Consider the following 26,631-nt stretch of genomic DNA (forward strand, 5'->3'; position numbering starts at 1 on the left):
TTCCTCGAGACACCGCGGGATATATGCGGGTAAATTGAGCCTTTATTGTGAAGGATAGCACGTATATATACAGATAATTAATGCATGCGCAGAAAAACACGCTGTGTATAACTTAACCTTAACCAGTGCATAACTTAACCGCCGTCTTCGAATTTCGCGGGGTGAAACAAACTGAAAATGTAAATCTTCTTGCTGAGATCAATACAATTTCCGTCCAAAGCAAACTTTCGGAACTGTCTGAGAGTGATGTGACAGCGGTGCATCGCTTGACGTCCAAGCAAGACAAAGTGCCTGGTATCATATGCCGCTTCGCAAAGTAGAGTGTAGTGGTAAAATAGACGAAACGCTTCCGGAAACAGTAAAGACGTACATATAATTGAGAACCTGACAAAACGAACATGGGAGCTGTTGGAAGAAGTGAAAGACTAGGCCAAAGCAGCAAACAATTATAAATTTGTGTGGTACAGCAATGGTAAAGCTCTGATGAGGCAAATGCAAGGCGCATCAGCAATAGTCCTCTCAGATGCAGGTGAACTAGACTAGTTTGTCTGAAGTGAAAAACTGCTGCTCCTCTGTTTGTAGCCGCTAGAGATCAACATGGCGAACATTCAGAACGCATTTTGGTATGTATTTCATTACAGGTTTGCAAGTGAACTTGGCACAAACTTCAGAAAATCTATTAAATGCCTTTATCTCAACGCACAGTTCATTACAAGCAACAAACTGGATTTAAAAATACATTTACCGGAACTGAATATACAGTTTAAAGTAATAACGATTACAGAAGTCTGGTATCTAAATGACTGGCACCTTTTTTGTATTGCAAACTATCAAAAGTTTTTTTTAAACCGTAGTGAAAGCCGTGGAGGTAGTGTTTGTATGCTTTTTAAGGAAGACTGGAAACCAGATCCTTTACCGCAATTCACTTTTTCTCGGCTTGATTACGAAGTGCTATATTTATGTTCACAAAACACAGTGTTTGTTTTATGTTACCGCCCACCACAGGGTACTGTACCCAGCGTTCTTTCTTTTCTTGATTCTCTGTTTTGTTATGTTCCGGACACAGACGCGAAGCTTGTGGTGGAGATATCAACATCAACCTGTTAGGCGTTCATAGATCCAAAAAAGAAATGGATTTATTACTAAACTCCAATGGGCTTTTGAATGTAGTTAAATAACCAACACGACTCACAACTAGATCTCCATCGTTAGTAGATGTATTCATTACGAACCTGGACATTAGTTCTGTAAAATCAGGCGTACTTACTGCAGATGTGAATGACCGGGTGTAGGTAAAAACGTCCCCGGAAAAAAGGTCCCAGGGAGCTCCGGCTACGGAAAAAACGTCCCCGGAAGAAATGGCTCCTGAGGAAGCGGCAGCTGGGAAAAAACGTTCCCAAGGCAAAAACCACCCCTAAAAAGGATTTATTCCGGAACTCACTTAAAAAAAAACAAAAAAAAAAAAAAAAAACATTATACGCATTTTATGCCATTTTTGGCTTTGAGTTAAATGTGATCATCATTTGGAACTTGCATCCTCTGGGCGCCGGAAATGTTACCAAAAACTGCGTAAAAGCATGGTGAAAGCTCTTTCTACGTTGGGAGGTTCCGAGCTCCGCAGCTCGTTAAGCAGTCATATGGCAGATCTAATAGGCTTGGTAATACTGGCCACTGAGAAAGGTGCGAGCGGATTGGCGTGTGGTTGTCTCGGGGAACCGCCCAAACCAGAAGACGTCCCTAGAATTACTTTCCAGGCCTTCTGGTGACGAGGTTCAACCGTTCGTCTGATGATGGTGCACAATTGTGATAAGAGTGATGATGGTATAAGCAAGATGATGTTTAATACCCAGAAATGTGGCGCAACAAGCACAAACACATGCGAAGAGTCACAACACATGCGCATGTCTCTTCGCATTTGTTTGTGTTTGTTGCGCCACATTTCTGGGTATTATGCAGCACCAATTAGCCACTCAAGCTGTTATTTTGAGATGATGCTTAAGTGGTCGTGCATCATGGCCATACTAAAGCATCGCTCCAAGCTTCTCCGGTAAGGTGGTGGTCAGCCCGCCTTTTCCCCGCAAACAAAGCGAAGACGAGGCGCTCTCACTGGTACTACCGCTGCCATCATATTTGATTTTGGTATGAATGTCCGCATCAGTTAGATGTTCGCGTTCAATTCCAAGTCGGAAGGTGAAACCGCTGTAATAAAGTTACCATGCATCATTCATCTTTGCAGCTCGCCACGGGGAAACGCAGTCTACTTCCTGTAGCGCGACTTCAGTTCCCGTTCGGGGACATTTTTTCTATACTTCACAAACAGGGACATTTTTTCCTGGGACGTTTCTTCCGGAGCCATTTTTTCCGGGGTAATTTGCTCCGGGGACGTTTTTTCCGGGGCAGTTTTTACCAGATCCCGTGAATGACCATCTCCCCATATTTCTTTTTGCTTCAAGCATAAAAAGCGGAAAATAACAGTCAGACATTTTTTTTACAGGATATTTCCGAGAATAACATTTCTATAGTTAGGAACTTTGTACCTGATACTAACTGGAACATTATTCTCTCGAAAAACGATGCGGAAAAAGCATACAAGACTTTCTTGAAAATTTTGAAATACAGCTATCCCATCTTTTCTAATAAAGACACAAGCGAAAACGGCGTTGTCCCAAGCCTTGTATTAGAAAGGGGTTTGTTACCGAAATATAAACGAAGAAAAAATGTATCATAAGTTTATCAAACCTAAATGTACAAATGACCTAAATGCATTTAAATCCTTCAGAAATCGTTGGGATAAAGAATTTAAAAAAGCCAGAAAAGATTACTATACGAGTCAGTTTCAGTCGACACGTGGTCCTGCCGAGATCACGTAGAAGAATTTAAACAGCCTATTCGCCTACTGATAAGGAAAAGAGCTAATCTCTGCCATAGATATATGGCTGAGAAATGTTTAACTGGTATAAAATTAGCCGATGAGTTCAACAGGTATTTTGCGAACCTTTCTAGAAATATGTGCCCACAAATCTTACTGATATTCGTTGTGCACTCAATGCTATATTTATGTCCAGTTGATGACTTTGATATAATAGCGACTTTAAGAGAACTGAATAGCACAACAGCAATCGACATCCATGGTCTAGAAATGAAACCTATTGCTTACGTAATTGACTTATCCTCACCCTATGTTACACATATAAGAAACTTACGCATTTTTAATGCAATTTTTCCTCGTCGTATGCAAGTTGCGCGTTTGTAGCAAGTTTTTAAAAAAGTCGATAGGAATAATTTTGGTAATTATAAGCCAATATCGATTTTGCCCATATTTTCCAAGTTGCTAGAAAAGGTTATTCACAAACGTTTAGTCTCATTAGAAAATAAACATCTCATAGCAACTGATTTACAGTTTGGTATCCGAGAACGCTTATTCACAGAACTTTCACTACTCCACAAAAAGAATACGCAATAAAAGGCTAGAAAAGGCAGGAGAGTGATCGGTATCTTTATAGGTTTTATCAAAGCATTCGACATGGTAAACCATATGAGTTACTACTCCGTAAACGTAATTGCTATGGTACGCGTCGTCGCGCTGCATCACTATTGAAATTATATCTGCGACACCGCAAACAAGCAGTTAGGGTAAATGGCTTGATCCGCCTCCAGTGGCGTCCCGCAAGGTGCGTTTATCTTCGTTTCACTGTTTCACGTTTATCTTCCCGTCAGCAAGCGTGCCGGCTCCAAATCCCACGTAGCCAGTGTGCCGCTCGTTTAAGTACGGTTGGTCCGTGTCACGTGGCTTCCGTTGGTTGAAGCTGATTTGATGGCGGTCCCTGTAGATAGTCCCGTTTCGTAGTAGTACGTTGCTGATAATAGTCGAAGGAATCATTCCGCCGGCTGCATTTCCACCCACGGCAACGCTGCAGACGAAGGAAGACCCAGAACAGCCGACGGTCCTCTTCGGTCGACACCGAACCCAACAAGTTCCGCTGCAAGGGCGCCAGCAACCTCATACGAATGGCCTCTACATCTACGTGGTACCGGCACCAAAAGGAGGACATCCGAACTTGGACTTGACCGTCTCGGCCAATCAGAGCCACCACAAAAGCGGGACACATTTTGCCCTCGACAGCATGAGCCATTAAAGGCTTTCGCCTTAGAATTGACAGTGACTTAGCTCTGCTATACCTGGATATACGTAGCGTAAAGCTTAAAGCGCCCGCGGCAGCGGCAGCGCGCTCTGGGAAGGTTCAGTCTTCCGGGCCTCTCTCGCGGCCCCTCTGGGAAAGCGTCTTATCGCGATGGTATATCGCGCGGCCATGGTCGAACACAGACAGCATTTCATTGAACGCATTACAGTTCGCCGGCGATCTATAATTGGTCTACAGGAAAGGAAAAGCGCAGTATCTGTCACTCGCGGAATTCCGCCATAATTCTCACTGCAGGCAAGGGGAATTATGATTGGTTGGTTGGTTGGTTCATAGGAAGGGAAAGGCGCAGTATCTGTCACACTTGCTCTGTGGACACCTGAACCGCGCCGTAAGGGAAGGGATGAAGGTGGGAGTGAAAGTGGATAGAGAGAAAGGGGGCCGTAGTGGAGGGCTACGGAGTAATTTCGACCACCTGGGGATCTTTAACGTGCGCTGACATCGCACAGCACACGACGCCTCTTCGTTTCGCCTCCATCGAAACGCAGCCGCCGAGGCCGGGATTCGATCCCGGGAACTCCGGCACAGTAGTCGGGCGTCTTACCACTGCACCACCCCGGCGGGGCGGGAATTATGAAGAGCGTTTCACGATCCGGGCCGTGGCGCAGTGGCAAATAGCTGGTATGGGGATCCAAGGAATCTCCGGTGGAAGACAAGGCTAATTATTTATTTTTTATGTATTGATTCAGTGGTGATTGGGCATAAAACTTCTGGATGGTCGCTTCGACTTTGGCGGCTATCGCGCATGCGCACAACGGGCGGCCAAGAGAGATGCGAAACTCGGCGCTAACTCGCGTAGTGTAGCTTTACAATGATTATAATTCTAGAGGACACTTTGCTATCACATGGCGATCTTTAACGTACGCTGACATCGCAAATCACACGGATGCCTCTCCGTTTCCATCGAAACGCGGCCGCCGGCGGTCGGGATCGAACCCTGGAACTTCGGGAGAGTAGTCGGGCAACTTAATCACTGCACCACCGCGGCGTCGCCCGCGCTTGCTTCCGGAAGCAAAACTAGGAATACACTAAACTGTGTTCCTTTTTGGTGAACACCTCGAGCACCAGGGGGGCCTACATAAAGGTTGGCTTGTGGGATTGGTTGGTTGATTTGTGGGGTTTAACGTCCCAAGGCTATGAGAGACGCTGTAGTGGAGGACTCCGAAAATTTCGACCACCTATAGAGTTCTTTAACGTGCACTGACATCGCACAGCACACGGGCGCCTTGCTTTTCGCCTGTATCGAAAAGCTGCCGCCGAGGCCGGGATTCGATTTCGCGTCCTTGGGAACAGTAGTTGAGCGCCGTAACCACTGTTGTGGCTGTAAGAAGGAAAAGAAAAAAATTACCGACGATTACATTACTTCCTAATGCGAAATTTGAGCGCAGCAAATAAGCTGTTTCACCTTTTCGATAGATTGAGGCAAAGAAATCGAGCAACACATGTATGCGCTATCACAGAATTTTTTTTTTTATTTTTCACACGTATTCCTTTAACAAACAGCAGCAGCAGCAGACGGAGGACTTCCACCGGTCGTCTCGCTCATGGCTCAGAAAGAACTGGCAGATAATTTCGCGGTGGCGAATGGCAGCGGCAATTTCGGCTCGGGCGGTGCACATATACAGATCCGCCGCCACCGATCTGCCTCTCTGATTGCCACCGCACAGGGGTTGCATTGGAGGAGGAGCGAAGAAAGGAATTAAGTTCGAGCCGGTGCTTTGACAACCGGGGATTCGCAGGAAGAGGGGGGAGGGGGGCGGCGTGTACACCCAGCGGCAAACGATGGGGGCAGAAGCGCGCGCAGCAAGCGGACAACGCGATAAAGGGAGGAGGGAAGAGATAGCAGCGACTGACTGATGCTGCTGACGCCGATAGTGAGTCAACCCCAGCTGCGGAGTTGGTTTCAGGGACAACGCCGCCGATGCCGACGCAAACAATATGATACCCTCGCTTTCGCAGCGCCAAGAACCAGGTCTAGCCGTGGGAAGGTGGTCGCGTATTCGTCGACGTGCCGCGGCCTACGTGAAATAACCGGCGCGTCGGCAACTGAAGAGCACCCTATCCGCCACACAGGAACAGGGGGGGGGGGACCCTCCCCTCCTCTTTCTGCATGCGGCGACGGTGTTCTATGCAGTCACGTTATCTTGACTCTCTAGCGGCGTCAGCGGCATCCAGCGGTATCAGTCGGTCGCTGCTAGCGCTGGGGGGATGAAAGGGGGGCGGAGCTGGTTACGAGGCCGACGACGACGCCGACGCCGACGCGAAACCCAGGAACGGACGCCAAAGAGCTGCGCTCTAAAAATACACGGGCCTGCTACTGGCTCCGTAGCTGAGCCACCTCAGCTGCCTGCCGTGATTTATTTACAGGAAGGGAAAGGCGCAGTAACTGTCTCACTTGTTTTCTGTGGACACCTCAGCAACGCCGTAAGGGAAGGGAGGAAGGTGGGAGTTAAAGTGGAAAGAGAGAAAAGGAGCTGTAGTGGCGGGCTACTGAGTAATTTCGACTACATGGGGATCTTTAACACGGTATTATTCCCCTAGTGGGGCTGGGGCAGGTGGGCCACCGCTGCTTGCGGCGGAAGCTGCCTGGCGCAGAATTTTTATCTGTTGTAGGCCGTCATTGCACCCGCCACCGCTTCGGTGGTGGACGACGGCTGTTGCTGTGGCGCACGTCTTTCTCTCCCTCCTTTTTTTCTTTCTTCTCTATTTTCTCCTCTTCTGTCTGCACGAGGCAGCGGAGGTGGCTCAGCTACAGAGCCAGTAGCAGGCCCGTGCATTTTCTTTTCCTTCTTCCTACAGCCACAACAACAACAACATCGCACAGCACACGGACGACTCTTCGTTTCACCTCCACTGCCTGATTGATTTATCCAGACAGAAGAGAAAATAGAGAAGAAAGAAAAGCAAGCGGGAGAGAAAGACGCGCGTCGCAACAACCGCCGTCGTCCACCACCGAAGCGGTGGCGGGTGCAACGACTGCCTACAACAGATAAAAATTCGGTGTCAGGCTAGCCCCCGCCGTAAGCGGCGATGCCCTACCTGTCCCAGCCCCATCAGGGACCACAGCGCCACCCCGGCGGGGTTTTGTGGGGCTTAACGTCCTAAAGCGACTCAGGCTATGAAAGACGCCGTAGTAGAAGACTGCGGAAATTTCGACCACCTGGGGTTCTTTACCGTGCACTGACATCACACAGCACACGGGCGTCTTGCTTTTCGCCTCCATCGAAAAGCGGCCGCCAAGGCCGGGGTAGGCCTACATATTGCGCTGCCATTTATTTGATTGAGGGGGAATAAGGGGACGGTTGGTGGTTGCTCTTGGCCCTGCGGGGATGGGACTGGTAGGTCACTGCCGCTTGCGGCGGGGGTTCTTTTGGCTTTAGGAAGAAGGAAAAGAAAATGCACGGGCCTGCTCCTGGCTCTAGCTGAGCCACCCCCGCTGTTTCATGCGGACGGTGGCGCAGTGGTTACGGCGCTCGACTACTGTTCCCAAGGACGCGGGATCGAATCCCGGCCTCGGCGGCAGCTTTTCGATGAAGGCGAAAAGAAAGGCGCCCGTGTGCTGTGCGATGTCAGTGCACGTTAAGGAGCCCCAGGTGGTCGAAATTTCCGGAGTCCTCCACTACGGCGTCTCTCATAGCCTAAGTCGCTTTGGGATGTTAAACCCCACAAACCAAACCAAACCAGAACTGATTGATGTTATTTATGGGAAGGGAAAGGTGCGGTAACTGTCTCACTTGTTTTCTGTGGACACCTCAATCGGGTCGTAAGGGAAGTGAGGAAGGTGGGATTGAAGATGGAAAGAGAAAGAGGAGGCGTAGTGAAGGGCTGCGGAGTAGTTTCGATCCCCTGGGGATCTTTAACGTGCGCTTTCATCGCACAACACACGGACGCCTCTTCGTTTCGCCTCCATCGAAACGCATCCGCCGAGGTCGGGTTCGAAACCGGGTGCTCCGGCACAGTAGTCGGGAGTCTTACCACTGCTCCACCCTGGCGGGGCCGTGCGGACAGGAGAGAGAAAGTAGAGAAAAAAGAAAAAGAAGAGGGAAAGAAAGATGCGCCGCTACAGCCGTCGTCAAGCACCGATGCGATGGTGGGTGCAATGACACGATTTTACAAAGGGGCGAGGGGTGCGGCCATATTGGGGAGCCGGGCTGCTCTCGTAGCACAGGAGCTGGATCCAGTGTAATTTGACTCACAATGCAAATCTGGCGGGAAGAAGGCGGACCCCTGTACCATATGATGTGGGCCTGGCAACGAAATCATACTATGGCTATTAATAACCATCCAGCGCAGGAGGGGTGGGGGGCAGCCCTAACCAGCGCGGACGCAAGGAGTGAAAATGAGCTTGTCGAAGGAGCGCGGACCTAAACCAATGGAGTTCCGGACAGAGGACTCCAACAGCTGCTACAACCTCCTCAACATTTTTAAGTATTTTCACCCGTACCGAACATCCTATGAATTGCGCCACCGCGGGAGCCGTGATAACCATTTTTTTTTTCCTTAAGGAAGGAAAAAACGCAGCCTCCGCCGATAGGTGTTGAAAATGATTGTTGTTTGTTTTGTGGGGTTTAACGTCCCAAAGCAACTCAGGCTATGAGAGACGCCGTAGTGGAGGACTCCGGAAATTTCGACCACCTGGGGTTCTTTAACGTGCACTGACATCGCACAGCACACGGGCACCTTGCTTTTCGCCTCCATCGAAAAGCTGCCGCCGAGGCCGGGATTCGATCCCGCGTCCTTGGGAACAGTAGTCGAGCGCCGTAACCACTGCGCCACCCCGGCGGGGTAAAGAGCGTAAACTATCCATCGCTATCTCATTTAGTATAGATATCGCCGAGACGAATCGTTTGATACCACCCGCATGTATCTACAACCAGCGGTTTGCAAGAGAGGCACCACATGCAGGCGCGAAGTTTGACCATTTTGGACTCCGAAAAGTGTTACTCCCCCATCAAAGCGAAAGATTTCAAATTGCAGTTTTTCGCGTGCGAACCTAACTAATCGTTAGACACCGCTCCGGTCTCTCTATTACGTTCCATATGGTGACAATATTAGTGTAAAAGCATATTTATATTAATATATAAATTTGAGCGCACCACCAATTGGCGTTCGATCGAAGAGCATTAGCTGTCCAAAGCGGTTCTTTACTGAGTGTTAGGAACGTTTGAATTTCAGTCCTTGGTTCCAAATTCGGGTATAAATAATATCACGTAACGCCGGTTTTTTTTTAAATACCACTTGCGACTTCCTGTGCTACTGGGTCGCCCATCGTAGCTGCCACGGTGGCTTAGTAGTTAAGGCTACAAAACTGGAGCACCCAGCAGCCGCGTATCGATGGAGGCTAAACGCAAAGGCGTCCGTGTGCTGTACGATGCCAGTGCAGCTTAAGAAAAAAAAGATGGTCGAAATTATTCCGGATCCTTTCACTCAGCAATTCTTTCTTCTTTGACTCCTACTTCTCTCCCCCCACCCCCACCCCCGCCGGGGTGGCGCAGTGGTCACGGCGCTCGACTACTTTTCCCAAGGATGAGGGATCGAATCGCGGCCTCGACGGCCGCATTTCGATGGAACCGAAAAGCAAAGCGCCCGTGTGCTGTGCGATGTCAGTGCACGTTAAAGAACCCCAGGTGGTCAAACTTTCCGGAGTCCTCCAGCACAGCACACGGGCGCCTTGCTTTTCGATACCAGCGAAAAGCTGCCGCCGAGGCCGCGATTCGATCCCGCTCGACTACTGTTCCCAAGGACGCGGGATCGATTCCCGGCCTCGGCGGCTGCGTTTCGATGGAGGCGAAACGGATTGGCGTGCATGTGCTGTGCGATGTCAGTGCACGTTAAAGAACCCCAGGTGGTCAAAATTTCGGGAGTCCTCCACTACGGCGTCTCTCTCAGCCTGAGTTGCTTTGGGACGTTAAACCCCACAAACAAAACCAAAACAAACTTCTCTTCCTTCTCTTAGGGCGTGGGTCAGGTGTCCACCGAGAAGTCCGACAGATGCGTGCGCCTTTCCTTTCCTCTAAACCGTTTTAACAATTTACCGCCACGGCCGCTGGAAGTTACACCCTCGTTATTGTCGTCGTCGGTACGACTACGTCACGCATTTAAAGCTCGACTAGACTAGCAATTTTGTTTCAATAACCGAACGAAACATTCAGCACTAATCCGAACTTCGGAGTTTAGTCTGGACGCCATCTTAGGTAGCTTAGGCGGCGCACCACCATGATGAACACCACTTCCGACTTAGGGAAATTTGGATCCCCGGAAGAATTGGCAGATATATCCACGCTAACCAATAAGCGCAACGTGGTCGATATAAGAAAGTACAACATGGAGAAAATTGAGCATGCTGTAAAGAACGCAGGAGGCCTTAAAGCAGTGAAGAAGAAATTAGGCATATGCAAAAATTAGATGTATGCGCTAAAGCACAAGGCGGGCAAAGTCATCACGAATATGGACAAGATAGTCAAAATAGCCGAGTTCTGTACTGATCTATACAGTAGGCAAATTAGACAGCACAATAATGAGATCGGCAGTAGGGAAAAGCAGTCAGACGTTCCGCAAGTCACGAAGGACGATGTTAAGAAAGCGTTAGAAACTGTGAAAAGGGGGAAATCAGCTAGAGAGGATAAGGTAACTGTAGATTTGTGGAAGGACGGAGATGATATCGTGCTAGGAAAACTGGCCACCTTGTATACGCAGTGCCGTCATGGACGGTACTGGAATCATGGAAGAACGCAAACATTATCTTAATTCATAAGAAAGGGAACGCTAAGGACCTGAAAAATTACAGACCAATCAGCTTACTGTATGCTACGTATAAAGTGTTTTCTAAGGTAATCGATAATAGAATCAGGACAACCTTAGACTGCACTTAAGCAAAACATCAACCAGGTTTTCGGAAAGGGTGATCAACTATCGATCATACCCATACCATGAACCACGTGATAGAAAAATGCTCGGAATATGGCCAGCCCTTATCCACAGCATTCATTGATTATGAAAAAGCATTTGACTCGGTAGGAAACAAGGCGGCCATACAGGCATCGAGAAATCAGGCTGTAGACGAGCCGTATTCGAAAGTATTGAAACATATATTTAGTGGCCCCACAGCAACCATAGTTCTGCATAAAGAAACTAACAAAATTCCTATAAAGAAAGGTGTTAGGCAAGGAGACACGATCTCCCCAGTACTATTCACGGCTTGCTTAGAGGAAGTATTCAGAGACTTGGAATGGGAGCTGTTAGGGATAAGGGTAGATGGAGAATACCTCAGTAATCGGCGATTTGCTGATGACATTGCCTTGCTAAGCAACTCGGGGGATGAACTGCACAGAATGATTGATGACCTAGACAGGAAAAGTAGAAATGTAGGTAGGCTTGACAATCAATATGCAAAAGATTAATGTAATGTTTAACAGCCATGGGAATGAACAGCAGTTTACGTTAGCTGGCAAAGCACTGGAAGTAGTCGGCGAATATGTCCGCTTAGGACCGGCAGTAACCGCAGATCCTGACCATGAAAGAGAAATAACAAGGAGAAAAAGATTGGGATGGAGCGCATTTGGCAAGCACTCGCAATTATGACTAGCAGCTTGCCGGTATCTCTCAAGAGGAAAGTATACAACAGTTGCGGCTTACCTGTGCTCACCTAGGGGGCTGAAACGTGGAGGCTAACGAAAAGGGTTCTTAACTTTAGAACAACGCAGATAAGCTATGGAGCGCAAAATGGTATATCTAACGGTAAGAGATAGGAAGCGTGCAGAGTGAGTCAGAGAAATAACTCAAGTTACCGACATTCTAGCGGAATAAGAAATGGGCATGGGCAGGACATGTAGTGCGAAGAGTGGATAACCGATGGTCGCTTAGAGTAACAAACTGGATTTCAAGGGAAGGAAAGTGTAGCATAGGGCGGCAGAAAGTTAGGTGGGCGGATGAGGTTAAGAAGTTCGCAGGGGTCAAGTGGATGCAGCAAGCACAGAACCGGGTTATTGGAGGAATATGGGAGAGGCCTTCGCCCTGCAGTGGGTGTAGTCAGGCTGATGATGATGATGGATCCCCGGACAAACTGATTGATTTATAGGAAGGGAAAGGCGCGGTAACTGTCTCACTTGTTTTCTGTGGACGCCTCAACCGTGCCGTAAGGGAAGGGAGGAAGGTCGGAGTGAAAGTGGAAAGCGCTGATATCGCAAAGCACACGGACGACTCTTCGTTTCGCCTCCACTGAAACGCAGCCGCCGAGGTCGGATTCGAACCCGGGTACTCTGGCACAGTAGTCGGGCGTCTTATCACTGCACCACCCTAGCCTCAGGCGCGTATTTGGGTTTGCTCGTGTCTCGTAAGAGACAAAACAACAGAAGAGACGAAGAAAGCGGGCTGTTTCAACTAGCATTTGCCGCCCCTAGAGGGAGCGCAAGCGGTTTAGGTGTCCAGAGAAACAAGTGTGACAGATACTGCACCTTCCAGTGAAGCAATTAATAATATTAAATAATAATAATAATAATAATATATTGTTAATAAATATATTATTATTATTATTATTATTTTTCAAGATGGCGCCCAGTAAGGACGCATGTGCGCTGTGCTCCCGCCCGTTTTTTGGCAAGCAGCAGTTTTTACGATGTGCCGACTGTGCGAAACGTGTTCACACGAAGTGCGTCACCTGGGCGGATGACGAGCTGCAACTTCTGAAGTCCGGCTCTCGGCCATTCTTGTGTAATTTGTGTGCGTCGTCGTCGTCTGACGGTGTTAGTCTTAGCGACGGTGGTGCTAGAGTCCCTGGTGCCCCGCTCCTGCCCAGCCACCCGACCGGTTTTCCCCCTTCAGCCGCGACCGGCGAACATGGCGGTGAGTTTGCCTCGCTACGGGCTCTCCTCCTCGACGCGCTTGAGGGAATCTCTTTTCTGAGCGATGAGGTTGCCCAGCTACGGGAAGAGAACGAGCGCCTTCGTGTAGAGAACTCGCGGGCTTTCGTACAACAAGCCGAGGTTATCGCCTCTTTACGTGCCGATGTTCGCGGCCTACGCCAGGAGCTTGTGCGGTGCGCTGCTTCGCAGTGTGAGCGTCCTCTCGTCGAGCGTCCTCTCGTTGTCTCCGTGGGCAATCCTACCCGTGAGGAGCAGCCATCTGTGGACTACTCCGCCGCTCTTCATCGAGGGATGACTCCTGGAGATATTCCCTGTTCATCTTCTGCCTCTGCTCCTCGCCGTGCGGTTGACTTACCCAGTGAGATGAAGAAGCACCGAAGTCGAGCCATTACTGGCGCATCGAGCTCATCTGTCCTGAACGTTGCCATTTACCAAAAGAAGCGTCCGAAGACTATTTTCGTCTCTAAACTCAGTCCCGATACTACATCGGTAGACCTTACCAACCATCTAAAATCAGTGAATATTACTCCCATTTCCTGCCGGCAGCTGAAAACAAGGTACGACTCCTACTCGTCCTTCCATATTGAAGTTGATGAAGAATCCTACAGTAAGCTTGTTGAGCCTTCGATGTGGCCGATGGGTTGCATATACAAGGACTTTCGTGGGAAGCTTTACGACGATATGCTTCATCCCTCTGAACTGACGCAAAATTGCAGTGGCCCCTAATTTGGACATCTATTATCAAAACGCCCGAGGTCTTCGGATTAAGGGATCTGAATTTTTTTTCTAGCGTCTTGTCCTGTTGCTATACCGCTGTTGTGGTTACCGAAACCTGGCTGTCAAGTGATATTCCTTCCAATGATTTCTTTCCAAATAATTACTCTGTTTTTCGTAGCGACCGCCCTGAAACAGGTCCCAAATCAAGAGGAGGTGGAGTGCTCATTGCTATTGACAGTTTTGTGAAGTGTGTTCGACGTTCCGATCTGGAAACTGTTGAAGAATGTGTGTGGCTCGAGCTCACTTTAAATCGACATGAAAAACTTTTACTTGCAGCTTTCTACATTCCTCCGAATCTACCTCCTTCAGCCTATGATGATGTTCTGCTCTCAATCGAACATGTTATAACCCATCATAGCAAACACAAACTTCTTATTTTAGGTGATTTTAATACTCCTGGTATCAATTGGAACTCACTTATTTCTTCTCACAACAATCATTACATATTAAGTAAGTGTAACGCTCTACTTGATTTCATAGCCTTTAACTCTTTGCAGCAACACAATTTCATTGAAAACTGTTGCGGTAATATTCTTGACATCTGTCTATCGAATTTTGAAAGTGTTCGAGTCTCGAGTTCGGACATACCGCTGACTCGCTGTGACAAATTTCACCCTCCGCTTCTAGTTACTACTGCTGTCTCTGCCTCACCTTCTACTAACTCAGATCGGGTGGGGAATTCGCCCCGTTTCGCGTATGCACGTGGTGATTATGTCGGTCTTTTCAATTTCTTCTCTTCCGTCGACTGGTCCCTTTTAAATGACATTAATGATTCAGATGGACAAGTCAGTCGCTTTACAGAAACAGTTCTTGATGGTATGCGTCGGTACATACCTTTGCATACTCCTACGCGTAGGAAGTTCCCTTCCTGGTTTTCAAGGGAACTAATAACGGCGTTAAAGCTCAAGGAACGGGCCCATCGTAAAGCGAAACGCCCTGGGTTTCACAATTGGGCAGATGAGTTTCGCCGTGTGCGTTCTCTTTGCAAACGCTTATACAAGCGGGACTACGACTCCTATCTTGAGTGTTTAGAGAGGTATGCCTCAAATCGTCCTAGTCAGTTCTGGCGTTACGTTCGCAAGCGTTCCATTAAATCAGATTTAAGTATCAGCTTAGTTGACTCTCAGGGTTCGGAAATTCGGGATGTTGCCGACAGTTTTGCACAACATTTTTCCTCCGTTTACAAACATCCACATTGTGATTCCGTTTGCCTCCCATCTGGTGCACTATCTAATTCCATTCTCTTTGACGAGGAGTTGATAACTGAGAGTCTTAAGCGTCTGAGACCATCTTTGTCTCCTGGACCTGATGGCATTCCAGCTGCCATAATAAAAGCCTTCAGTTATATCTTCGTACCAGTACTGACTGCCATATTTAATAACTGTTTAAAAAATGCTGCCTTTCCTCGCGTGTGGAAAATGGCACGCGTGTTTCCTGTCTTCAAGTCTGGAAACAAAACTGATGTTTCCAATTATCGTCCGATTTCTCTTCTATGTGCAACCTCTAAGCTTTTCGAATTAGCTTTGCACAGCGTACTTTCCTTCCATCTCAAACATATCATAGTACCGAATCAACATGGCTTCATGTCGGGTCGCTCTACTTCCACCAACCTAGTCACGTTTATGACGTATGCCTCTGCAGCAGTCCTTCAGAGGGGTCAGGTTGACACTGTGTACTGTGATATGAGCAAAGCTTTCGACGTTGTTACTCACTCACTACTTCTTGAAAAACTTCTACTCTCTGGCGTTGAAGTCTCACTCGTAGCCCTCCTACGCAACTATCTCCTTGATCGCTTCTGCTTTGTCAGTGTCAATGGACAGACTTCTTTCGTTTACCCTGCAACGAGTGGAGTTCCTCAAGGTTCAGTACTAGGCCTGCTTCTCTTCTCCGTTTTTATTAATGATGTTTCCTCGGCGATAAAGAACTCCTCGTTTCTTCTTTATGCTGATGATATAAAAATATTCAAGGTAATACATTCTTTTCAAGATTGCGTGTTGTTGCAATCGGACATATCTGCTTTTTCTGATTGGTGTGCGATGAATCGACTTACCCTCAATTCTTCCAAAACTAGGGTTGTGTCCTTTACTCGTAAAACACATAGCTTTCTCTACCATTATTCTGTCAATTCTGTGCTGTTGGATAGGGTTGATGAAATTAATGACCTTGGTGTACTTTTTGACCGCACCCTCAGCTTCTCCTCTCACACTAAACGCATTGCTCAGCGGGCTATGCGCACACTCGGATTCGTTTGCAGACTTTCGAGAGAGTTCCATACTCCACTTCCGTTCCTAAAACTGTACCTGTCCATATGCCTCCCGGTCTTGGAGTATGCGTCGGTTGTTTGGAATGGCACTTGCAAATCGAACTTGGACAAGGTTGACAGAGTACAAAAAAATTTTTTACGGATATTTCATTATCGCTTTCCTTTCGCAACTTCCCCCTCTCGCTCCACCAGGAGCGCCCAACTGAATCTTCCTTCCCTTCACTGCCGTCGTATCAGACTTGATATCATATTTCTGTACAAACTCCTTCATGGCCACATTATGTGCCCTCAGCTCTTAGAGTACATCCTACTGCGCGTTCCGCGAAAGAGCATGAGGGAATTCAGACCATTTCAGGTTTCTCCTCTTCATTCCCACTCCCCTCTGGACAGGATGCAGTGGTTATTTAACTCTTTTTGTCCTCACCTTGACATCTTCCAAAACTCGCTCTGTTCATTTACATTGGATGTTCGTAGCGTTGTATTCTAAATAGTACTTTATCACATATAACTCCCACTTTCTAGCCTTAAATTGTATTTACTTCACTTTTTGCTTTTTCTCCTGTTCAATGCTGTCTGTATCTTGAACTACTTTTTTTATCCGTTTCTTGCTTATATTTCAACTTTAAACTTTATATTCGAATCTTACTGTCCCTTGTTCAATTTTACTTCTTTATTGTATTATTCTGTATTTCTAGCCTGTGTTTTAAGTACCATGCACTTGTTGCGCCTGGAATGGTTGTTTATTTTATGTATATTTCTATATTACTATAATCAATGTCAGTTATCTGTTTTTTTTTTTTCTCTTCTACCTACCGTTCTTTTTTTTTTCTTTATTTCCTGGTGTGCTAAAAAATTCTCTCACTGTGTATATAAGTGATGATACTCGTTGTTTGCTTAATTTCCGTGATACTTTTCGTCTCAGTTTCATTTCATGTATTATTTATTTCTTTTTTTTGTGTTCTCTCTGTGTGTGTAAACATGTTTGTGCTTTTTCATTTTTTTTTGTGCTGCAGCACAAAGACCACATGGTTGTTCCTGCGCACATTAAATAAAGATTGATTGATTGATTGATTGATTGATTGATTATTATTATTATTATTATTATTATTATTATTATTATTATTATTATTATTATTATTATTATTATTATTATTATTATTATTATTATTATTATTATTATTATTATTATTATTATTATTATTATTAATTCTCTCAAGGTAGTGCCGTGGCCAACATGACGCCCATTGAAAAAGCATTGCGCCGCGAATCGCTAGGCCACTCGGCTGCTGGGGGCGGTAGACGCTAGTCGGAACAGCCCGCTTTCTTCGTCTCTTCTGTTGTTTTGTCTCTTGCAGAGTCACCGTACCGAGCAAACCCAAATACGCGCCCCGGACAAACCGCCACAAATCGCCAAACGTGAGAAGTGAGAGCTTGCCTTCTTAAACTATCTGCAATAGGTTATTTAAGGGGAGTAATAATCTAATCATCAAGCTCTATCACACACGTACGGCAACAGACATGCAAAGACTGCACAAAGTATTCTTGTAGTAATTTAAAATATAACCACACCGTAAGGGAAAGGAGGAAGGTGGGAGTGAAGCGGAGAAAAAGGGGGTTGTAGTGGAGGGCTACGGAGTAATTTCGACGACCTGGGGATCTTTAACGTGCGCTGACATTGGATGGTGGCTGCTCCTGGCTCTACAGGGCTGGGGGCCTAGCGTGCCACCGGATTTTTGTTTTTTTGTTAAAAATTTATTCACGTTTGTTTAGTACATTGGTTTCCCCGTCCAACCTAAGCACAGGATGCTTGTTGGTTGTTCAGGCAGTATGGTGAAACACCGAATGTGTACAAAAAATTATTCCCCAAACAATGACACTAGTACATGCGTACTATTCCAAAATTGTGTATACATATTGAGCAAATAGGCTGGTTTGGTTTGTGGGGTTTAACGTCCCAAAGCGACTTAGGCTATCAGACGCCGTAATGGAGGATTCTAAAAATTTCGACCACCTGGGGTTCTTTAACGTGCACTGACATCGCACAGCACACGGGCGCCTTGCTTTTCGCCTCCATCGAAAAGCTGCCGCCGAGGCCGGGATTCGATCCGGTATCTATGGGAACAGTAGTCAAGCGCCGTAACCACTGCGCCACCCCGGCGAGGTCGTAAGGGAAGCGCGGAAGACTGGAGTAGAAGCGGAAACAGAAAAAGACAGAAAGAGGAGCCGTAGTGGAGGGCTACAGAGTAATTTCGACCACCTGGCGTTATTTAACGTGCACTGAAATCGCACAGCACACGGACGTCACTCCGTTTCACCTCCACCGAAACGCAGCCGCATAGACCGAGATTCGATCCCGCGTCCTCGGGAACAGTAGTCGAGCTCCATAACCACTGCGCCACCCCGGCTTTTCGTTTCTCCTTTATTGCCTGACTTTTGTAAGACAACACAAACACACACAAGGCATTGATATAATAATCCTGCCAGGAGCTGGCTTCGTCGTTCTAAAATTCCATTAGATCCATCAAAGGGTCTACCTTTGGCAACCACTCAGGATTACCATCGACAAACTTCACAATCCCGATAAACTAATGGAGAGCCTCGCGGAAATAAAGTTGTGCAGGACACGCATCAGGATCACAGTGATATCCTGCCATGCGTGAACGCCATATACTGTAGAGGCCCGTTTGCCTGATTGAATCTTATAGAAACCCCTACTCATTTTGCGTGGGTAAGTGCCGTATTCCGTAAGAATTAATAGGTAAATATTTATTTATGGTTTTTTGAAGTACGTCCCAAAAATAAACCCCTTCCGAACAGTGAAGAAATCAAATTATTAATTGGTTCACAGGAAGGGAAAGGCGCAGTATTTGTCACACTTGCATTGTGGAAACCTGAACCGCGCCGTAAGGGAAGCGTAAAGGTGGGAGTGAAAGTGGAAGGAGAGAAAGGGGAGCCGTAGTGGAGAGATACGGTGTAATTTCGTCCACCAGGGGATCTTTAACGTGCGCTGACATCGCACAGCACACGTACGCCACTTCGTTTCGCCTCCATCGAAACGCAGCCGCCGTGGTCGGGTTCGAACCCGGGAATTCCGGACATTAGTCGGGCGTCTTACCACTGCACCACCCCGGCTTTTTTTTTCTTTATTGCATGAATTGGTACAAATACATCAGTAAAAGATCGTGGTTGCCATGCCCCTTGGCTGACAACCGTGTCTAATGGACTTTCATTACCGCGAGTTCGCCCATCAGACTCAAGACCTCCTCCGCAGCGTCTTGCTGCTTCAAAATTTCTTTTAGTTTATACACTTGTTCAACAAAATAATCACATACAGATCGTGCATCGACATCACAAGTGTCTATAAGCCATCCTACTCCTCAAAATACTGTGAAGGCCCAATAGCATGATGAGGTCATACTGAAAATCATTATCAACAGCTAAGTACCGAATTCCACGTGGTGTCAATGGCAGGTCTTTTTTAAGTGTCCTTTGTAACACATCCCAGTAAAACACCGCATGCCAACAATCCAGGAACACGTGCTCAACTGTTTCAGGTTTCCTACATAGTAGACAGTTTGAGCCCCAAGGTACAAAAAGGCCCTTTTCTTCCAGGCATGTTTTGACTGGGAGGGTTCCTGTATGGAATTTAAAAAATGTTTTTACGCCCAGTGCAACAGTCATGTTTTTAACTCGCTTGAGCACGTCTTTCTCTGGGCCTTCACATTATAAGGTTCTGTACATGGAGCTGGGAACAATTGTGAAATAAGATTCTTGTACAGCCGCTTAGGTGGTACCGTCGCTAAATACTCTACAGAGTACCGCAAGCGCAAAAACCTGAACGACCACGCCATTTCTCACAGGAAGCGTGACACAGTGTATCCCCGAGCGGAGCATGAAGAGACTATAAACTGTGGAATTGCACTGGATAGCATGATTTGCATAAAGGTTCCCCGGAATGCATCTGTTTGGTCACGTAAGAAACAAAACATTAAAGCCATCTGCTGCACATATAGATGCATTAGAGACAACCCTCCGTCTTTAACTCGCCGAAAGAGATTATATCTGCTAATTCGTTCCCAGTTGGACGACCAAATGAAGACCGCAAATACACGATGGAACCTTTGTATATTGATTCGAGCACAATACAATACTTGAAGTAAATACATTATTCTTGCCACTAAAAAGGTATTGCATACAGTCGCACGGGCGAAAATAGAGAGTTTACGTCCCACCCATCCTTTCGTCCTTTCCCGTATTTCTTCTGCTTTTTCATTCCAGTAATTCGTATTTTCCCCGTATTTGTCCAATGGGATTCCCAAATAAACTCCGGGCTTTGTAGACCCATCTTACTCCACAGAAAATTTCCGGTTCCTCTTCCCATTCCCCGTGCCAGACTCCGAGACTTTTCTTTAAATTAACAGCACTACCAGTCTGCCTGCAATACCTTTGTGTTACTTTCAAAGCTTCCGAAACGCTTTCGCGGTCTTCACAAAAAAGCACCACATCATCAGCGTATGCCAATATCTTCACTTCACATACTCCCAGCTTAAAACCATGGATGTATTCGTTAGCAGTTACCATTCTAAACAATGGTTTCAAATATATAGCAAAGATGAGAGGAGACAGTGGACATCCCTGCCGCACAGATGCTCTTACATCAATTCTTCAGATAACACTTTGTTAATCATAAGGCGTGTGAACAACATGCATAAGCCATTTTAACTCCTTTCAATACAACGGCTACATGCATATCATTAAATATGCTTCTGGTCTTTATTCCACATGTTTGATGAGGTCCAACAATATATTTTATAATGTATTGCAATCTCTTAGCTAACACCTTCATCAGAATTTTATAATCAACATTTGTTAACGTGATCAGTCTATAGCTTGTAACTTTTAAAATCATGGCTGGCTCATCAGTCTTGGGAACCAAGACCGTATGCGCGTTGCTAAACGACGGTGGCAGATAACCCACATCAAAGCACTCCTTGAAAAGCCTATATAGCGTGATAGATAACTCACTTTTAAGGCTCTTGTAAAAGGCCGCACTCAAACCATCTGATCCCGGGGACTTTCCGACATTCAATTCATCAATGGCTTTTTCTATTTCCTCCACACTTATTTCGTTCTCTAACTCTTCAGTAACTTCTTTGCCTAATATTGACATCAGAGGCAAAAAGTTCTCTCTAAACCCTTTTTCACTTGGTGCTTTGTTCTAAAACAGCTGAATGTAATGCTCCACGAAGGCGCTCGTAATTTCGTCTTGATCATCATGCCTCTGCCCCTTGTATTCAATAACCGTTATCTCGTTCGCGCGCGCATATCGCTTATCATCAGCGAGGGCGCGTTTTGTTGGCGTCTCGCCACCCAGCCATTTTTCCGTGCGCGCTCTTATCGCAGCGCCTCTGTACTTCTGGGCATCCAAAGCTTCTAGCCTAACTTTGATGCCTTTTATATCATGCATGAACATATCGGGCATTCGTTCTTCTTCACGCCCTAAATATTTTAAGAGCTCTTGCAGTTGATTTTCTTCTTTCTTTTCCTCAAACTGAATAATGGAAGAGCGCTCAATTGCATTCATTTCAACCTCCTGTTTAAATCGTTCCCAGGATTCAATACAGCCTGTTTCGCTTTCATAAAAAAATATCAATGCTTTCCTTAACTTTATTTAAAAATAGTTCGTCTTCTGTAAGCCTCGAGTTTATTTTCCATAAGTCCCATTTCATTTTTGATTTACACTGCTTCGTTCTGCCCAGCGTGACCGTAATTAAGCAATGGTCACTATAAATGACACTTGCTTCACTTCATACTGTTCACCGGTAGGCGAAAACTCCGGCGACACATATATTCTGTCAAGTCGCGCGTGACTACTACCTTGAAAATGTGTGAAATGCACACGTTTCTCAACATTCACCAGGACTGTTACGTCCTCTAAGCTGCGCTAATTGAGGACACACTTTAGCAATTCGGCACTTTGGTCTTTTCCAACATTTCTATTCGAACGATCCTTAGAGTCTACAACACAGTTGAAATCTCCCAAAAATATAAGCGCACGACTGCATTCAAGGAAAGGCACCAACTGCTCAAAAAAGTCGCGCCGTTCTTTTTGTGTCGTTGGTGCTTACAGAACCACCACTCTCACTGCACAGGTTTCGTACTTGATGTCGCACACGACGAAACGCCCCCTTGCACAAGTTATTACTTGCTCCACTGCTATGCCTACACTTTTCCTCAGGAAAAGACAGCAACCTGCCGACAAACCGACTGCATGGCTTACGCAAACATTGAAGCGTGACCGAAAACCAAACACCATATTATCTGTTTGCTGCTCATCCTCAACCTTTGTTTCTTATATGGCTACGATGTCTAACTCTAGTTCGCTCAACAAACGGTTCAACTGCACTTGCTTCCGTCTCGAGGCGAGCCCTCGGATGTTTAGAGTGCCCACTTTTAGCGGTTTTTTCCAATAAGCCATACTCTAAACCCAGCTAACAAACAATGACTAAAGGCTCACTTCTTCAGTCTCTCGTCGCTCACTCGCGACGAGGACCGCGACGAGGTTTGCGATAAGGCTAACTTGCCTTTCTTAGCGCCTTCCACCCTCCACTGCTTTTCTAGTCGACGCAGTTCCCGTTCTGTAGCTGGTACCTTTTCGTAGGCGGTTGTCATATCCATCGGGGACTCAGCAACGCTGCCTTCTGAAGTGCCTTTTGCTGTTGGCTGATCCGACGACATAGTAGCCTCTGCCCCCTTTGCAGTCGTTTCTGCAGCGGGTTCGCTAACTTGCGTCTTCCCTCCGCCGGTGGTGTGCTCCGGCTGTTGGACAGCAGGTTCCTCTCCGGATCCTGTAGGGGGCAGAGCTCCAGCGCTCTCCAGTTCCTCCTGGTCCATGATCAACTCGCTCCCGTCGTCTTGAGGGGGCACAATACCCGTGGCCACACGGGCATACGTGCGGACGCATCCCTCCCGGTCGTGCCCGAATATATGACACGAACTACATCTCGGAGTGCGGCAATCACGTCGAATGTGGCCTGCCTTTTTACATCTTAAGCATATTGGTGGCCCTCCAGGCACCACCACTAACACAAGCCCTCTGTAAAACTTTTACATGTGGGGCAAATCATCGATCGAAAGCCCCTCTTTGAGCACAATTTTTACTAGCCGAGTTGTCGATTCGGCCTCTTCTAAACCCGGGCTGTTCCACTGCTCATAAGTGACTTCTTTCACATCTCCAAAGTCTTCAAACGCCCTCTGCACCGCTTCACTCGAAACGTAAAAAGGCACCCAGTGCACCCTGAAAACCAACTCACGCTTGTTCGGGTCAATGACCGCACAGTAGCGTCTCTTCACTTCCAGCGCGCCTTCTTTCAGCAGGAAAGAAATCGCACACTTTGGACAACTTTTCTAAAGTAACCAAAATTACCTCCCGGGTAACATTCGGTTGGCACAACAAAATCTGTCAGTGCTCGTCCAAGCCTAATTTGGCAGACAGTGAACAAAAATGGATCATGAACGTCAAGCAGGAACAGAAATCTGCTGACAATCTGCCGCAAAAAAAGATGCCCTAAGCCCACGCCACCATTCTTCACACTTCTAAATCTTTCCCATTTCGTAGCCAATACAAAAACCGCAAATATTCTATGGAGCTCCGGCCCACTCAGTTTCGCAGTGTAAAACTTGCATCGCATACCACAGCCTAGAAATGAAGAAGAGGTTGCAGACTGTGGCTCTGGCAAAAATTGATAAGCCAGTTCCTTCCCACTTATCTGCCCTTTCCCGTATGTCATCTGTGCATGCTCCCCAATATATCTCCCTATCACGATATCATTTTAGTGGCACGCCAAGGTACGTTGGCGGAGTCGTCACCCAGGACACGTTTGCAAAATTATCAGGAGCACTTTGCCATCGACCATACCAGATTCTGAGGGACTTGGACCAGTTTACCCTACTGCCTGTAACTTCGCTGAAGGTTTTTACAGAATCAACAACTTCGGTTATACCCTCCTGGTTAACCGTAAAAACCGCAACATCATCGACGTACGCCAGCAGCTTCACTTCCACGGCTTGCAAACAAAAACCAGTAGTATTCTCATTGTCCAAGATATTTAAGCAAAGGGTTTCAATGTAAATGCGGAATAAAACAGGGCTGAGGGGACAGCCCTGCCGCACAGGACGCTGCACGCTAATTGGGGCCCCCAGATTTTTATTTACGACTAATCTCGTAGTGCAATTTCGGTACGCCAGGGCCACGCCCTCCCGAATAACAAAACCAACATTTATATGGTCCACTATACAAAGTAGAATTTTGTAGGCAACACAGTCGAACGCCTTTTCAAGGTCAAGCTGCAGGTTGGCCACACGGCCATTCATGACCGATCACAACATTTTAATACACTTCTTGCTTTGTGTATATTTGTAACAATGGACTGTCCCTTTACCCCACACGTTTGATGTGGCCCAACGATTTCCTGGATTACTGACTGCAGCCTTCGTGTTAACACCTTCATATAAATTTCGTAATCAACGTTCCTGAGCGCTATTTGCCGGTATGATGTTACTTGTAGTAGCCTATAAGATTGATCAGTTTTGGGTATGAGGACTGTGTGGGATTTGCTATAAGGAGGAGGCAGTTCGTTTACGTTATAAGCTTCATTAAACCCTACAATCAGGACTGGCGCTATTTCGAGTTTAAATTCTTTGTAAAAAGCCTCACTTAAGCCGTCTGGACCAGGTGATTTTCCCGGGTTTAAATTGTTTATCGCCAGTTCGACATCTGATTCAGCTATTGGCAGCTCTAATCTTTGTTTCTTTTCTTCATTTAGTCTTGGTAGTGTCCCGAGATACCTGCCCTTAAACGCTCTCATATCAAAGTCGTGCAATGTAAGCAGTGTCTGGCAGTATTGGAAGAATGCTCGCTGTATATTCTCATTGTCATCCGATAAGACGCCGCCCCATTCTATATTTCCGATGTGATTTCTCTGTGACTGCGCCTTTTCAATTCCTAGCGCTCCTGTCGACGGTGCCTCCCATGCAGCTGTCTCTTCCACTCTCGCACGTACAAGCGCACCGCGATAACGGCTCTATCAGTTCGATTTTGTGCTTAATCTTCCTTATATCTTCTGTAGGCTTAAAAATCAAGGCCTCTCTTATATTTCTCCAATTAACCTGGTTCTGTGCTAGCTGCATCCGCGTGACCCCTGAGAACTTCTTAACTTCATCCGCCCACCTAACTTTCTGCCGCCCCCTGCTACCATTTCCTTCCCTTGGAATCCAGTTTGTTACCCTGATAGACCATCGTGTATGCTCTCTTCGCACTACAGGTCCTGCCCATGCTCATTTCTTCTTGATTTCCACTAGAATGTCAGTAACTTGAGTTATTTATCTGACCCAATCTGCATGCTTTCTGTCTCTTAGTGTTACCCCTACCATTTTTCGTTCCAAAGCCCTCTGCGTTGATCTCACCTTAAGTAGAACCCTCTTGGCTAGTCTCCACGTTTCAGCCCCATAGATGAGCACAGGCAAGATGCAACTGTTGTATACTTTCCTCTTGAGCGATACCGGTAAGCTGCTAGTCATAATCTGCTAGTGCTTGCCAAATGCGCTACATCCCAATCTTATTCTTTCTATTATTTCCTTTTCATGGTCAGGATCTGCGGTTACTAACTGTCCTAAGTAGACATATTCGCCTACTACTTCCAGTGCTTCGCTACCTAACTTAAACTGCTGTTCTTTCCCGAGGATGTTGAGCATTACCTTAGTCTCCTGCATATTGATTTTCAAGCCTACCTTTCTACGTTTCTGGTCTAGGTCATCAATCATTATTTGCAGTTCATCCCCCGAGTTACTTAGCAAGGCAATGCCATCAGCAAATCGCAGATTACTGAGATATTCTCCATCTACCCTTATCCCTCCATTCCTGCTCCCATTCCAAGTCTCTGAATACTTCCTCTAAGCAAGCCTTGAATAGTACTGGGGAGATCGTGTCTGCGTGCCTAACACCTTGCTTTATGGGAATTTTGTTACTTTCTTTATGCAGCGCTGTGGTTGCTGTGCAGACACTATATATATCTTCCAGCACTTTCATGTACAGCTCGTGTACCCCCTGATTTCGCAATGCCTGCATCACCGCCGAGGTTTCTACTGAGTCAAATGCTATTTCGTAATCAATGAATGCTATGTATAAGGGATGGTTATATTCCGGGCATTTTTCTATCACCTGGTTGATGGTATGGATATGATCGATAGTAGAGTACCGTTTCTGCAAACCTGCCTGATCCTTTGCTTGATTAGAGTCTAAGGTTGTCCCTATTCTATTAGCGATTACCTTAGTAAATGCCTTATACGTAACAGACAGCAAGTTGATTGGTCTGTAATTTTTAAGGTCCTTAGCGTCCCCTTTCTTATGAACGAGGATAATGTTTGCATTCTTCCATGGTTCAGGTACCGTCGATGACACCAGGCACTGCGTATACGGGGTGGCCAGTTTTTCTAGCACGGTATCCCCCCCCTCCCCCCCCCCTCCCCCCCC

At 46.6% G+C, this 26,631-nt stretch overlaps 1 protein-coding gene across 2 annotated transcripts in view; it reads left to right on the forward strand.

Moving 5' to 3' along the window:
* The window catches only part of LOC146175055 (uncharacterized), a 153,029-nt gene that overhangs the window by 40,212 nt on the left and 86,186 nt on the right, over nucleotides 1–26,631 (forward strand). The gene's annotated exons all lie outside the window — the stretch shown is intronic.

This window comes from Amblyomma maculatum, chromosome 11 (assembly GCF_055883805.1).
Source record: "Amblyomma maculatum isolate TAMU_Amacu chromosome 11, ASM5588380v1, whole genome shotgun sequence".
NCBI classification, from domain to species: Eukaryota; Metazoa; Arthropoda; class Arachnida; order Ixodida; family Ixodidae; genus Amblyomma; species Amblyomma maculatum.